Source organism: Lissotriton vulgaris, chromosome 4_1, assembly GCF_964263255.1.
Source record: "Lissotriton vulgaris chromosome 4_1, aLisVul1.2, whole genome shotgun sequence".
Classification (NCBI taxonomy): domain Eukaryota; kingdom Metazoa; phylum Chordata; class Amphibia; order Caudata; family Salamandridae; genus Lissotriton; species Lissotriton vulgaris.
This window is the reverse complement of record NC_141691.1, coordinates 364085331-364099762: the sequence shown is the minus strand read 5'-3', so window position 1 is coordinate 364099762 and position 14432 is coordinate 364085331.

Sequence of the window (14432 nt, the reverse complement as noted above, 5' to 3'; positions counted from 1 at the left end):
TTATTAGTTGTATGATCTTAAAAGGGATTTTTTTCTTAAAGCTGTTTTAAAAGCCATGATGACAATGTGTTTACAGTATAAATGCTGAAAGCTGACGCTACGGGTACAATGAGAAATGTTTTAAAACTATGTTTGTGTATTTGTTGACTTCAATTGAGGTCTATACCAAAATTTAAATAAACTAAACAAACTGGAAGTGATCTCTCCCATCATGGAGGGGTATGGCTAGATTATTAGGCATGCTAAGCAAAATGTACTCTTTGCCTAAGCTTCTATTAGAGTGACAAAAAATCATTAGATCTAGCCTTGGCCACCATTGTATTGGACTTAAGTCAATTGCTTGATGTACAAAACATATCAGACAAACTTAGTACACAAAATGGTTCAGAGACATATCTCTACTATAGCACAGAACGGCCTCTATCTAATTTAGGACAGTCTAGAATAATGTTCATTCACGGGCAAGCCTCAGCATTATTCCAAACATTGAACCAGAGTAAAAGAGGGGTGAGCCTTATTTTATGTGAGATGAATGTTAGATTAAGCTCCAAATAATACAATTGGAGCTAGTGGGAGGGAGATGGAGGAGTCGCCTACAGATGCAATTTTCCTCTAGCTGTAGGGAAGATTGATTAAAAGATCCCCAAACCCATGAACCGTACAAACCCCTGGAACCCTCTGTGATTATATATATAAATTTAAAATACAGTACAATTGTTCCCTTTCCTACAGCTTGGGAAGATTAACCGAGCCTCAGCTGACCTGCTCAGGTTCAAGTGCACAGAGGTAACCTGTGGCTGCCAGGTTCCTGATGAGTGAAAAACAACACTAAGGTAACAAAAACTATTCACACTGTGCAGGAACTGACAGTTAAGTTGTAACAAAGAAGCCCCTCTCTTGCGCAGGCCACATGCCATGATATGGGACTTACCAAAATTGGTAAGTAAGTAAAGGCTCCTCATAAAGGACATAAATGCCTCCACCAGCATACATAAAACTGAGGGATCCGGGCCAAAAGAACCGCGTCATCTGCCTAAAGTTTTGCATGAAAAGGCAGATTTTTTATTTTTGAGACATCAGAGATTAGATCAGACAGATGAGAACTCAAATTGTTTACATAAATGATAAATAAAAGAGAATACAAAATGCATCCTTGGCACAACCTTCTAGCTAGTAGAAAAGTGCCCAACATTTCACCTGCACAGCCATATCCCACCATAGCAGTTAAGTTCTTATGCAGGGTAAATATGAAATTCACCAATGCAAGCTACATCCCTAAATCCGACAGCAACAACCACAATTTGGCTCTATTGACACAGTAGAATGCTGTGGAAAGGTCCATGAAAGATAGGTACAGAGGGTAGTTCCTGGCAATGGTATAATTGCTAATGATCAAGTGCAAATTCAGGCACTGTTCCAACGTACCCAGTCCTGAGCAGAAACCAAATTGGAAGGGGCACAAGATGTTATTTTCATTAACCCAGGGACTTACACTGTTAAAAAACATCCCACTCACCATCTCAATGGTTCCATCAAGAAGAGAGATTGGGTAATAACATTTAGGCATTCAGAACCCTCTTTTTTAAAGAGCGGGAGTATAATGGACACCTCCCTGGAACATGTAATCTTATTGCATAAGGAATTAGTAAAAAAACGTTATTTAGCAGAAGGCCCCAAAGACCAATGTTGAAGTTAATGAGGTCGACGGGTACCCGATCCAGAGCTGGTGCTTTATCACTGGGGCTTTGCCTAATAGCATCTTCTGCTTCCTTTAATGTGATTGACAAGGAGGAGGACATTTTGAGTTTATTCCATGGAAAAGCCCACAAACTTTTGTCTTCTGCAATATAATATATGATGCCGAATTGCGTAACCCAATTGTGACCTGACAAATTACATGACAAAAGAGGACTGGCCAAAGCATCCCTTTGCCTAATCCTATTCAACATTTTACTAATTTTTCTCATGGTGCAGATTCCAACTGGTCCCAGTACCATTTTTTACATATTTTCCTTTCTGTTTTTCAAGGCGCTTTTATATTAGTTCCTCGTTGCCCTCATCTCCTGAAAACTTTAGGTGTAGTAGAAAGCGTCATCTCCAATCAGCGATTAGATGCAGCATGGTACCTGTCGAACCAGCGGGGCCAGTCTTATTTATACATGCAGACTTGGCTTCAACAAATGATTCCTGATATTTAGGCAAAGATCTTCATAATAGGACAATTAGCTGTTACCACTCTTCTCTGCCATTCAGCCCCGGAAAATCGCCTAATGATTCCTTAAGAGTACACCAAAAGTGATGGTGGATTCCGTCAATTGGCAGAGTATTCTAAGGGCATCATTAGAGTGCTGAGTGATTGCTGTAGAATCAGTTGGAGCCTTGGCCTTAAGCACAGGGAGGTAACATTCACCAGTCACATTGGAGGTTTTAATTTTCATAACCAGGTACAAGATCCATCCAGACAAGACATTGACAATAGTATCACAATGTCTTTTATAAAAATGTTTATAACTTCTAAAATGTAGAGATCGCTATTTTGTTCCCTCCATTAGAATGTTGTGGATATAATATCCTCAGGCAAAAAAGTGAGAACTTTGAACATTAATAATAATATATGTGTCTAAATGAGCTACAACTCTTAAAAGGGTAATAATAATATATTTTTTGAATGCAAACAACCATTTTAAAAATGTGTATGCATGTAATGAGCCTTGGATATTTAAATATTTTTAAAAATATTGCTAAAGATATTGTTTCTGCGTGTTAAAAGCAATGTAATTTAAAACACTGAAATTACATAACAATACTCATCTTACAATACTTTTTTACGTCTAAAGGGGTAAATCCATCATAACTGGGTACAGAGGCCATGTTACTGCCTGAATAATCTGCAGAAGGAACATCCCTTACCTCTGTGGGAGCAAAATATTTTTTGTTGAATTTAACGGCTAAGATGAAACAACAGGATCCTCATATTTGTCAACCTTGCTCCAATCCCTCTTAGCATAACGTTCCACCAATAATATGGCACACTTATTTAAGTGATGCACCTTGTACTAATCCAGACAACCCATATGGTGATTTTAGTGATCTTTGATAACCTTTTAAAGTGGTAGCTATCGAGAGCAGCCTTCAGGCTTATCTTGAAGGAGTGTAAACTAGCTTGTTTTACCAAATTTAATTACTAGTGTAGGCTAGATGAAAGAAAACCTCACAGTGTTTATAAAAAAGTTGGTCTTATTTATTGCACACAGTATCATTAACACATTGGTATATCTCCTACCCGGAGATATCAACACAATACACAAGAATACTTTTCAAGAATCAGGTAAGTACCACAAATATACACTGGGGGAGACCAATCTATATATTAGGAAAGTGTAATGCAAACTACAAAGGAGAACAGGATTTGGACCAGAAGACCCAGAGGAGCCAGGGACACAAGAAACAACCCAAGGTAAGTACCCTGGAACCCCACGGAGGCTGTGTGCAGAGTGGAAACACAGCTGTGTGCTCAATTGAGTTTTACAGACCCGTCCCGGAGGACCCCGAAGAGACTCTTTGGAAGACAGAAAGTTGGAGAGTTACCCTACCCATGGATGCCCCAGGAACCAGGATACCTGCAACAGGGAAGCCAAGTGCACAGAGGTAAAGTGACAACGGAACCTGACGTAGACAACAATGTGAGACATCAAAGAAGTAGTCTGGTGGAATCCAAGGACGCATTCTGGAATTGAAGAACATGCAAACAGAGGGGATCGAGTCTATGCCACTCGGAGGTGACCAGGAGGCTCATGGTGCAGAGGATGCAGTGATCGTACTGGTCTTCAAGAGAAAAGCTGCTGGAGATAGGAGATTCTTACAGCCTGAACATATCTGGAGTGCAGAGCTAACAAGCCTTGGCAATGGCAAGTCTATGCAGTGTACAGGGCTTTAGTCCCAGTGGCCCGACAAGGGCTACTGTCCTCCAAATTGCTTAAACAACAGGTCAGGCCTCTAAGGAGCTGCAGAGACACCACCTGCTTTGCTGGGTTACTGAATGTCTGTAGAACGCCAGGAAAATCAGACCAGTCAGCTTTGTTGCAGTTCTGCAGATGCAGGGGAGTGATGCATTAACTCCAAGGGAGATTTCTTTGGGTGTCCTTGATGCCTACAGGTCTGTTTAAGAACCTGGATGAAGCATAGGCACAGACAATGAAGAAGACTTAAAGAACCGTGAGAACAGGAGCAGCAGGAGTCTTCCTTGGTGTAGTGTCAGTTCCAGTCAAAGTCCAATGAAGTCCAAGGGCCTCATTTATGAGGCCTTGCGTCAGTTTTGCGCTGCGGATGCGTCACTTTTTGTGACGCATCTGCGGCGTAAAACATGCGCCTTGTTGCGCCATATTTAAAAAGTGACGCATCTAGGTAGATGCGTCACTTTTTAAACCCCTGCGCCACATTATACCTGCTTCAGGTATAATGTATGCAGAGGGGGCGTTCCCCCGCAAAAAGCCTCGTAATAGTGACGCAGTGAAATCTTTTTTTTTAATTCAAATCTTTTTTATTGAAGGATAAAGATGAAAATAATGACAATACAATAAATCTTCCAGGTATGTTGGATACAATGTTGGTACAATGACACTTACAATAATCAAAAGCAAATTAAGGAGAGAAGATAAGAAAGAGGAGAGAGAGAGAAAGAGAAGGAAAGGAGAGAGAGAGAAGAGGGGAGAAGAGAGAGGACAGGTGCATCTGTAGGGCAATAGCAGTCGGTTTGCCCAGACCTGGTACGCTGTGCGTGTAGCAGAAAATATACAGTAAACATACAGAAGCATACAGAAGCAAATATCAATTCACATCTAGATTCTATCTCACAAGGCTAGCTGTTATGATGTGTGTCATGGTGGTTCAAAGTGAGAGGATGACGCATCCAAGGACGACCAGAGTTTGTTGTTTGAAGGTTTCCAAGTGGCTGATTGTAGCGCAGGATTGTCTGCCCCTCTTAAAAATGCAAGCCATTCTAGCCACATTTTGAAGTTGACTTCAGCAAAATTTTTCCATTTGTAGAGTATGACCTTGCACGCCAATGTCAACATAATATCAAGCAATTGTCTGTCATGAACGTCTAGTAAGTGTGCTTCCAGAGGACCTAAAATAACATATATAAATTCCTGGATAGGTGTGATTCCAAGCACTTGTTGAATATATGTAAATATTTTATTCCAAAATGGTCGCAATAAGGAACAATTAAAAAGCACGTGTGCCAAGTCGCCAGGTGCTTCCTGGCAGTTCCAACATGTAGGCGTATCCCTTAGTTTACATTTGAACAATTTCTGGGGGGTCCAGAACACTCTGTTTAACAACATATATTTCGTTTGACATAGGATCGGGGATATCTTGTTTGTCAGTGAGGTGCTGTGTATCACATCCCGGTCTAATGCAATGCCTGTGGAGTTAGGCTCCGATTCCCACTTACTTTCGGACATCCTATGTGGTTTCTTGGGTAGGGGGAGGAGTAGTTTATAAATTCTGGATACAAAATGATCAGCATGGCACAGTATCCGGAGACGGGTCACCAGCCAGGGCAAGTCTGTATATAGGGGATACTTGGCGATAGCTGCTTTCAGTTTCAGGAACTGGTAGAATTCAATTGGTGGTAAGTCAAATTTCTCTTGTAATGTCGAGAAGGGTAAGGGCCTGCCATTATCATAGAGGTCATTCACTATGTGTATACCTTTTCCAGCCCACAGTTCCCAGTGAAGGGTCTTCCCTTCAATCCGGAGCTTAGGGTTGTGCCATAATGAGAGTAGGGTGGATCTCTTAATCACCAAAGCAGTCTTATGGTACTGGTCAAGTCGGAGGAGTGCTCTTCTGGTATTTAGCATGATGTATTTAGAGTGAGGTATATGGGCCAAGTCCATGGTGAGTGGTGCATTTGCCATTAACGACCGTTCAATAGTTAGCCATACTGGAGTGTAGGATGTATCATCCACGAGCCAGAGGGCCCCTTGCTTACAGAGGAAGGCTGTTTGGTAGTTCCTGAACGAGGGCAGGCCCAGGCCGCCCTTCTCTTTTGCTAGTTGCAACTTTTTTAGTGATATCCTGGCTTTTTTCCCTCGCCACAGGAAATCTCCGAACAATCTGTCTACCTTCTTAATGAATTTGTCTGAAAAAGTCATGGGGAGCATGCAGGCTAGGTAGTTAACTAGAGGCGTTCACATCATTTTGAGAGTCTCAGCCCTACCCCACCAGGACAAAAACTTTGGTGACCAGCTTTCTAGCAGGGTGGATATCTTTTTTAACGTTAAGTCTTCATTTAACTTCAAAGTCGAAATCAGGTCCTTCTCAAAGTCTAGGCCTAGATATTTAAAAGCTTTCGGTTGCCAGGTGAGGCCAGATGATCCCAGAATTTCCTTCCCCCCGAAGTTGTTTAATAGCTTAACTTCCGTTTTATCCTTGTTCAGTTTATACCCTGATACTCTGGAGAAACCCTCAATTGTGTCCATCAAGGCTGGGATAGCCTCATCAGCCTTTTCCGTCAGGATCAGCACATCGTCTGCATATGCAGTCAGTTTCGCAGTGCAGTCACCAAATGAAATTCCAGCAATGGCTTCATTATGTCTAATATGCCACAAAAAGGGTTCTATAGCTAGTAAGAACAGAGATGGCAATAGTGGGCAACCTTGTCTCGTCCCTTGTTTTAAGCAAAAAGAAGAAGAGAAGGAGCCACCCGCTCTGACCTTAGCAGTAGGGCCGGCATACAAGGCCATTACGAGTTTAGTAAACGTCTCCCCTAGGTTAAAGTTGCGCAAAACTGCCTTAAGGAAGGACCAATCTACCTTGTCGAAGGCTTTTTCCGCATCTAGAGTGACGGCTACCGTGGGAGTTTTCAGAAGTTTTGCTTTTTCTAGGGCATGGGCTAGTGCTCTGGTGTAAACCCGCTTGGGACGGGTGTATGAGGGAAGGAAGGACTTTCTGTAAACGGGCTGACAGAATCATGGCTAGTAATTTACAGTCCAGGTTAATCAGAGAAATCGGCCTATAGTTCTTTGGCAGTGACGGGTCTTTGCCATCCTTAGGTAGAACTGCAATAGTCGCCTCTGCCAATGTGCCTTTCACCTCCCCTGACTCCGTAATTTCGTGAAAGAGGTTTAGAAGGGGGCCAGCCAAATTCGATGCAAAGCTTTTGTAAAATTTGGCCGTAAAGCCGTCCGGACCTGGTGCTTTCCCACATTTTAATCCCCTGATCGCTTTTTCTACCTCATTGGCCGAAATCGACTCATTAAGACTAAGTTGTTCTTCAGGTTTTAACTTGGGTAGTACACATTCCTGTAGATATTCCTGAATTTTGACTTCAGCTACCAGTTCGTTTTTAGCGTATAAGTCCTTGTAGAAGTCTTTAAAGACCTCAGTTATTTTTTGGGGGTCCGAGTGAGCAATTCCCGCCGAATCCCTGATAACATTAATAGCATTCTTCTGCACTTTAAATTTTAAGTATGCTGCCAGGCTCTTAACGGCTTTATTAGATTCACATAGCTTAAACCTTCGCTTCCTGTCCAGCCACACTCCCGCCCTTTCGCTCACCAGCTTGTTGTACTCGTACTTTTTGTTGGTCATTATATTGAATGTTTCCTGGTCCCTTGTCATTTGGTGTTTGTTCTCTAGAGTAGCTATCTCAGCCTCCAACCCTTCCAGCTTCTCATTACAATCTCTATTCATTGCTGAACGGATTTTGATACACACCCCCCTTATAGTACTTTTTAAGGCCTCCCATCGCACTAGGTCTGAAGTGTCACCTCTCGCATTAATCTCTAGAAAAGACTTAATAGCTGTCAGGATTTCAGTCTTATTCTGTTCTTTGTGCAGGATTTCTTCATTGAGTCTCCAAGACGTTTTTTTAGGGGACGGTTTAATGTTACTGATAGATAGAGATATACATGAGTGGTCTGACATTACCCTTGGCTCAATTGATGTGTCCTCTATCCTTGCTACGGCATTTTGTGTAATGAAAATGTAATCAATGCGGGAGAACGAGTCGTGAGGGGGAGAGTAGAATGTGTAGTCCCTATCAGTAGGGTTTTGTATCCTCCAGGCATCAATTAAATGAAATTGTTGGCATAATTTGATGAAGGCATTATGTGACTTATTCGGTTTGAATGTACACTTAGAGTCCCTATCTAAAGCTGGGTCGTATGGAAGATTAAAATCACCCCCAATTATATGTACCGCTGTATCAGGTATCGTTGCAATCTGCTTGACTAAATACTGCCAGAATTCTAGATCATTAGTGTTAGGTGCATAAACATTAGTGACAAAGAATTCCGTGTTATCCCTGGAAAGTTTCACCGTGACCCAGCGCCCTTTTTCATCCGACGATGAAGACAGTAATTCTACCTTGGACTTTTTTGACAATAATACCAGAACTCCATTCTTTTTACCGAGTGCACTAGACCCTACAACCTCCGAATAAAACTTGTCGCGCAGAGTGTAGAATTGCTTAGCATCTAGTTTGGTTTCTTGCAGCATTACAATATCCCCCTTTTGTCTACGTAAGTAGTCTAATATCTTTTGTTTTTTAACGGGCTGATTCGGACCCTTAACATTCATGGACAAGATTTTCAATCGGTCAAATGAGGTTGTACCAAGTGGAGTTGACAGTGTTGCATGTGACATTTACAACGGTATATGTATCATGGTTGTTTCAAGAATGCCAAGGGAAAACATTGTACGCTGCGCATCATGTAATAAACATACTTTTTTGCTCCTTATGTAGTGCGATCGAAAACCAGGGGTAAACATTTGGATGCCCAGGAACATAGCATGACTGGCCTGAGTACAGGTATACAAACACAGCATAAGTACGATACAACTTGTCCAATCAAGAGCAAAGAAATAGACCAGAAGAGAGAAAGGTGGCACGGAGAGGAGAAGAAAAAGAAGGAAAGAGAATGAAGGAGGAAGAAGAAAAAGCAATACAAACCATAGAACACAACACCCATCCCCCCCAATCCCCCACATCCCCCCACCCCACCCACCCCAACTGTGACACAGAAGCATGGCGACGTGAGGAAAACCGCAGTAACCCTCCCGCCTAAACTAGTCATGTATAGACATTGGAACAGCAGAACATAACGTTGAATGCATATAAAGACTAAGCAAGCAGTGCAACGTTGGAATGGTGCAGCAGAGCCAACATGTAATCGGTAGCGTACACTACTATATAATCTTGGTAAATAGGGAAAATTCCTGAGTGCCCACTAAAGTAGGACTACCGGACAGCAAGTTGAGAGAACAACAACATGGCCTATTGGTAGATATTATGGCATCATATCCTCCATTAAAGGCATGCAATGATTAGTAGGCTCTAAGCCAATGCATCAATAGGGGTTACTCAAGCAATGAACAATAGTCTAACAGCAATCAGAGAGTCTCAGTACTGCCGGTGTGAAGTCCGGTCTACCCCGAGTAACCTGTCGGTGTACCAGAGTGTGGTACACGCTGCGATTCATATGACACCGGCTATCAGCTCTTTTGAATCAACAAGGCGAGACAGCTCTAATCAAAAAGTTTAGACCAATAACAGCAGGTGCCCGCCAGATCAAACTAGAGAAGTAAGATAAGGAAACTTCCAGAGTTTTATGTCAAAGTCTAGTATCCCATGTCAGGGCACCATAGAGCCTCGAGTGTTAGAAGGTTTCCGTAAACCTGAAACCCCATCCTGTAGGTAACCAGCAGTAGACAGGCCCATTAGGCTTTTAACATTAACAGAGCATAGAAAACTTGCTGATAGAACTAAACGTGGTCACTTGTATCCTGACGCAGAAGCCGAGGCTGTTAGGGCATTCGGGTTATTAGTTTCCATGTCGCGCTCCATATCTCGTTCTTCCACGTCCTCAAGCATACGTTTGAGCTTCATGGGGTCCGTGAAGTAGTGAGACGATCCTCGTATTGTCACCCTATATTTCGCTGGGCCCACAAAACCAAATTGGTATCCTTTCACTGATAGTTGTGGACGAAGGGCAAGGAAGGCCTTCCTTATTTCCACGGTTTCCTTAGAGTAGTCTTGAGAAATGTAGACCTTGGAGTCCTTCCACAAAATATGATTGTGCTTCCGCACGAAGGCAAGGATCTGCTCCACATGTTGGTAGCGTAATGGTTTACAAACGATGGGCCTTGGTCCTCTCTGCGTTTTAGTGATTCTCCCTGGGACTCTATGTGCCCTATCAAATTCAAGAGGGTTGGAAAAAGTCAGGTTCGTGGCTTTAGTGAACCAGGATTCTAAGAACTGAATGCATGAGCCTTCCGACTCTTCGGATCCTTCCGGAATTCCAAAAATGCGTAGGTTCCCCCTCCTATTCCTGTCTTCCAACTCGGCCAGTCGTCTAGTTGTCTGGTCAGAGGAGATGTGTAGGTGTTTCAGAGCCGTTGTAGTTTTAACCTCTATGTCCTCCAGGCGACTGATCCGGGATTCTGTTTCTGTCAGGCGCGCATTAGTGTCTCGGATATCTTGACGGATTGCCACCACTTCCTCCTTAGTGACCTTGGCTAGGTCCTTCACCTCATCCAACCTGTTCAATATCATGTCAAGTGCGTCCGGGGTAACTTTCTTTGGCTTGTTTGGCGATCCCGGGTTCGAGTGATCAGATTTAAGTCTCTTAAGGGTTCCCTGGTCTTTGGTATCCATTGCGACCACTGGTTCCTTCTCCGGGCTGCTTAGAACTGTAGTTAGTGACCTGAAAGCTCCCCCCGGCACTCAAGCGAGGCAAAATAACCAGCACTAGCCTACCTAGGAGATTGGTCAGCCAGAACTCAGCTTACTGATGATAGCATGAACTCAGCTTACTGATGATAGCACTTTGCAAAAGGCATTTGAGGAACAGGGCGTCCCATTCATTCATTCATTCATTCACTGTGTGCACGTGGCGCTAACTGAAGCTGGAACATTAGGGAGCACACTGCGAGTCAATGTCAGGCAATCCAGGTGCTCATTTCAGCAGATTTAAGTCCTCATGAGTAGATTGTCAGATACTGTGAGTCCGCCATGTATTGTGACTGTAGAGAATGCGTTGTGGGCTAAAGGCAGGCACTCCAGGCACACAGCGTAGCAACAACCATCTCCTCTGATCAGTGCAAGAGAATGTGACTATTTTCTTCCCCTCATAGCAGGGTAGTTCTCAACAGTGTTCAATTGGCATCAAAAACCGGCCGATTGGGCAAAACTAGCGAGGAGAGACAGTTTGCCTCGGTTTTTCAGGCATTACAGAGTTGCGGCCGCCATCTTGGTAAAGGCAGAGGAAGCCTCGCCATGGCCGATCAGGTTGTACTTACATGATCGGTAATTTCAGCTGACTGTCCCGGTGTGCACTTTTCTCCCGTAGACGCGTCCACCTACTTTCACCCCTCTCGCGACTTCGGATTTACCGCTGCACTTCGCAGGAGCTCACTTCACGCTCCGTTTCCTTTCCTTCGATCGCGCTGCCGCCATGGACGCCTCACTCGGCACAGCTCTCGGTCCGCTACAGCTACGGGCACGAGGGTCGGCTCATTGCAGGCAGGGAGTGATCCGACGCTAGATTCTTCGGTCACAACCCAGCTGCAAGCATGAAAAGGTGTTCCAATTTTACTTGAAGACGCTCGTGACGGGAGGAGAGACGCTTCAAGTTGCCATCTTCCTCGGCGTCCAAGCCACGCCCCGTGACGCAGTGAAATCTATGAGATTTCACTGCGTCACTTTTAGGATGCGGTTGCGTCAAAATCTTGCGCCTGCCTCACAGCAGGCGTAAGACTGACGCAAGCCCTTTCACATGGGGCTCTCCCCATGTGAAAGGACGCATTGCTGGAGATGCGTCACTTTTGTGACACACTCCAGCAATGCGTCACTTTTGCGCTTACAGATGCGTCAGAAATACTGACGTATCTGTAAGTCCTTGCGACATGATGCGTCATACATTAAATATGACGCATCATTGGTGTCGCAAGGAGTGCGCACTGAAAAGTGACGCATCGCTGTTTTCACGCAGCGATGCGTCACTTTTCATAAATGAGGCCCCAAGTGTCCAAACTATTGAAGAGCGATGTAGTTTCAGTGTTGATTCTTGTCTTATATGAATTTGAGGACCCACCCACAGGGGAGCCCTTAAGTACACTAAGGAAAGGGTTGGGTCGGCTCAAGGGGACCCTCCCAGAGGAGTGGCTAGACAGAGGGGAGGATACTCCCATGTCCTTTGCCCAGTTGCATCCCGGAGCAGTAGCCAGGGGTTCCTGAACTGGTTCAAACTGGAGTGTGCAAGGAGGTCAACAAATGTACCTCTGAAAACAGTCTGGTGGTGGCGGAAAGTTACCCCATCACAGCCCATTACACTAAGTCCTGTCTGGGAGGTGGCACACCTCCTTGGGACAGGAAACCTGTTGTTCTACCTTCTCCTGCTTGAGCTCAGCTTCACAGCAGGACGACAGAATCATATCTGTGGTCAGCAGCAGCATTAACTTGCTTGTAGATCTTGAAAGGCAGTTACCTAAAGTAAGAGGGGCCCTAAGGGCCTACCCCAGTAAACGGTATCTTACTTCCAACGCTAGAATCGATGTTGGGGGATTTAAGGAAACAGAAGTGTTTTCAGTTGTTTTCGGAAAACAAGGTGATTGGGTTCCCTGTGGAGGTGTAGAGGTATTGCATTCCAGACTTTAGCTGCATTGAGGGAGAAGAGACGACCACCGCTTCAGGACCACTTGATTCTGGGGACTTCGATTAAGAGGAGGTCGTCCGAGGGGAGTATCCTACTCCCTTTGTAGGGGCGGACCATGGTCGAAATAAGAGGTGGCCCAATTCCCTGCAGGGACTTGTGGGCGAGACAGAGGGCTTTAAAGCTAACTTTTTCTTTGACTGGCAACCAGTGAAGGGAACGAGCAGGTTTGGCTGAGACGCGGTTCGATGTTTCCATCAGTTGTCTAGCTGCACTATTCTGAACTGTTTGCATTTTAGTGTTTACTGCAGCCCGGGCCCCCAAGTAATGTGCATTTTCATAGTCTATCCTTGAGAGTATCAGTGATTGGACTAGGAATAACTTAGCTTTGGGGAGGAAGGAGGGAAAGCACTTTTCTGCCCACTCTAAGCAAGCCAAAGCAGGTGGTGACCGTCTTCCTCGCTTGCACCTTAAATGTCATATTCTGGTCTAGCCAGAAGCCCAGACTCTTTATTTCGGGTGTGCCACATTAGAGGAGTTGCCCAGAATCATGATCTTGGTCTTTTCACCGTTAAGCTTCAGGTGGGTCACCCCCATCCACTTAGAGACCTCTGTTAGGCATGCTTGAAGAACATTAGACTGTTTGTAGACTGGTTAATTCTACGTCCAATTGGCTCGTCGGCGTAGGTCACCATATGAATCCCGAAAGGGGCCACGATTGCCGCCAGAGGGACCATATATACATTGAAAAGAGTTGAGCTAAGCGATGAACTCTGAGGGACACCACATAGCAGAGGCAAGCGTTTCGAATTAACATCTCCTTCAAAAATCTGCAATGAGCGTCCCTCCAGAAAGGAGCGCAGTCACTGCAGTGTGGTGGCGGCTATTCCTTTGTTTCTGAGAGAGTGACTCAGGATGTTATGGTTCACCGTATCGAATGCTGCGCTCAGGTCAAGGAGGATAATGGCAGCGGACCTTCCTGAGTCCAGGATCTTTCTGCTCTTCTCTACCACCGCTAGCAGAGCGGTTTCAGTACCCTGATGTGGGTGGAATCCTGTCAGGGAGGGATGTAGCAGACTAAGGGATTCCACACAATTTGAGAGAGTATGGTTGACATATTTTTCGGCGATTTTGGCAATCCCAGGATGAAGGGAAATGGGGAGGTAGTTACCTAGATCTGCTGGGTCCCGATTGGGTTTCTTCAGGAGCATCCTAACCATTGCCTCTTTCCAGTTTAGGAGAACTACTCCCGTGGCAAGTGAGGCATTGATCATGTTCGCAATTATGGGTGCTACCTTTCCCAGTACATACAGAGGTGCAGGATCCCTCGGCGAGCCACTTTTCACCAAGGAAATCAAAGTCAGAAATGTTTCCTGGAGGAGAGGAGGGATGAACTCCAGGAGGTGTCTAGCAGGAGGAGAACCCTGATCTACATGCTCATTTGGGGTTTGTGTTCGTCAGCAGCTCTGGGCAGTAGTTTAAGAATGTTTTGGATTTTGGTGTTAAAAACTCTGCCTGTTTATTACAACGTTGGCCTGAGGCATCAGGGGCAACAGGAGGAACCAGGCTTTTGAGGAGTTGTTTTATGTTATGGAAAGTTTCCCTGGGGGAGTTGGAAGCCAGCAGAATTTTTTTCTCATCGAAGGAGGTTTGTGTCATTTTAAAGTCTGCTCTATACTTGCCAAAGGCTCTTCTGTATTTGAGCTACTTGCTAAGAGAGAAGTCTTTCTTCCAGCCTCTTTCTTGTACTTTATAGTTCTGTATTACAGTGCA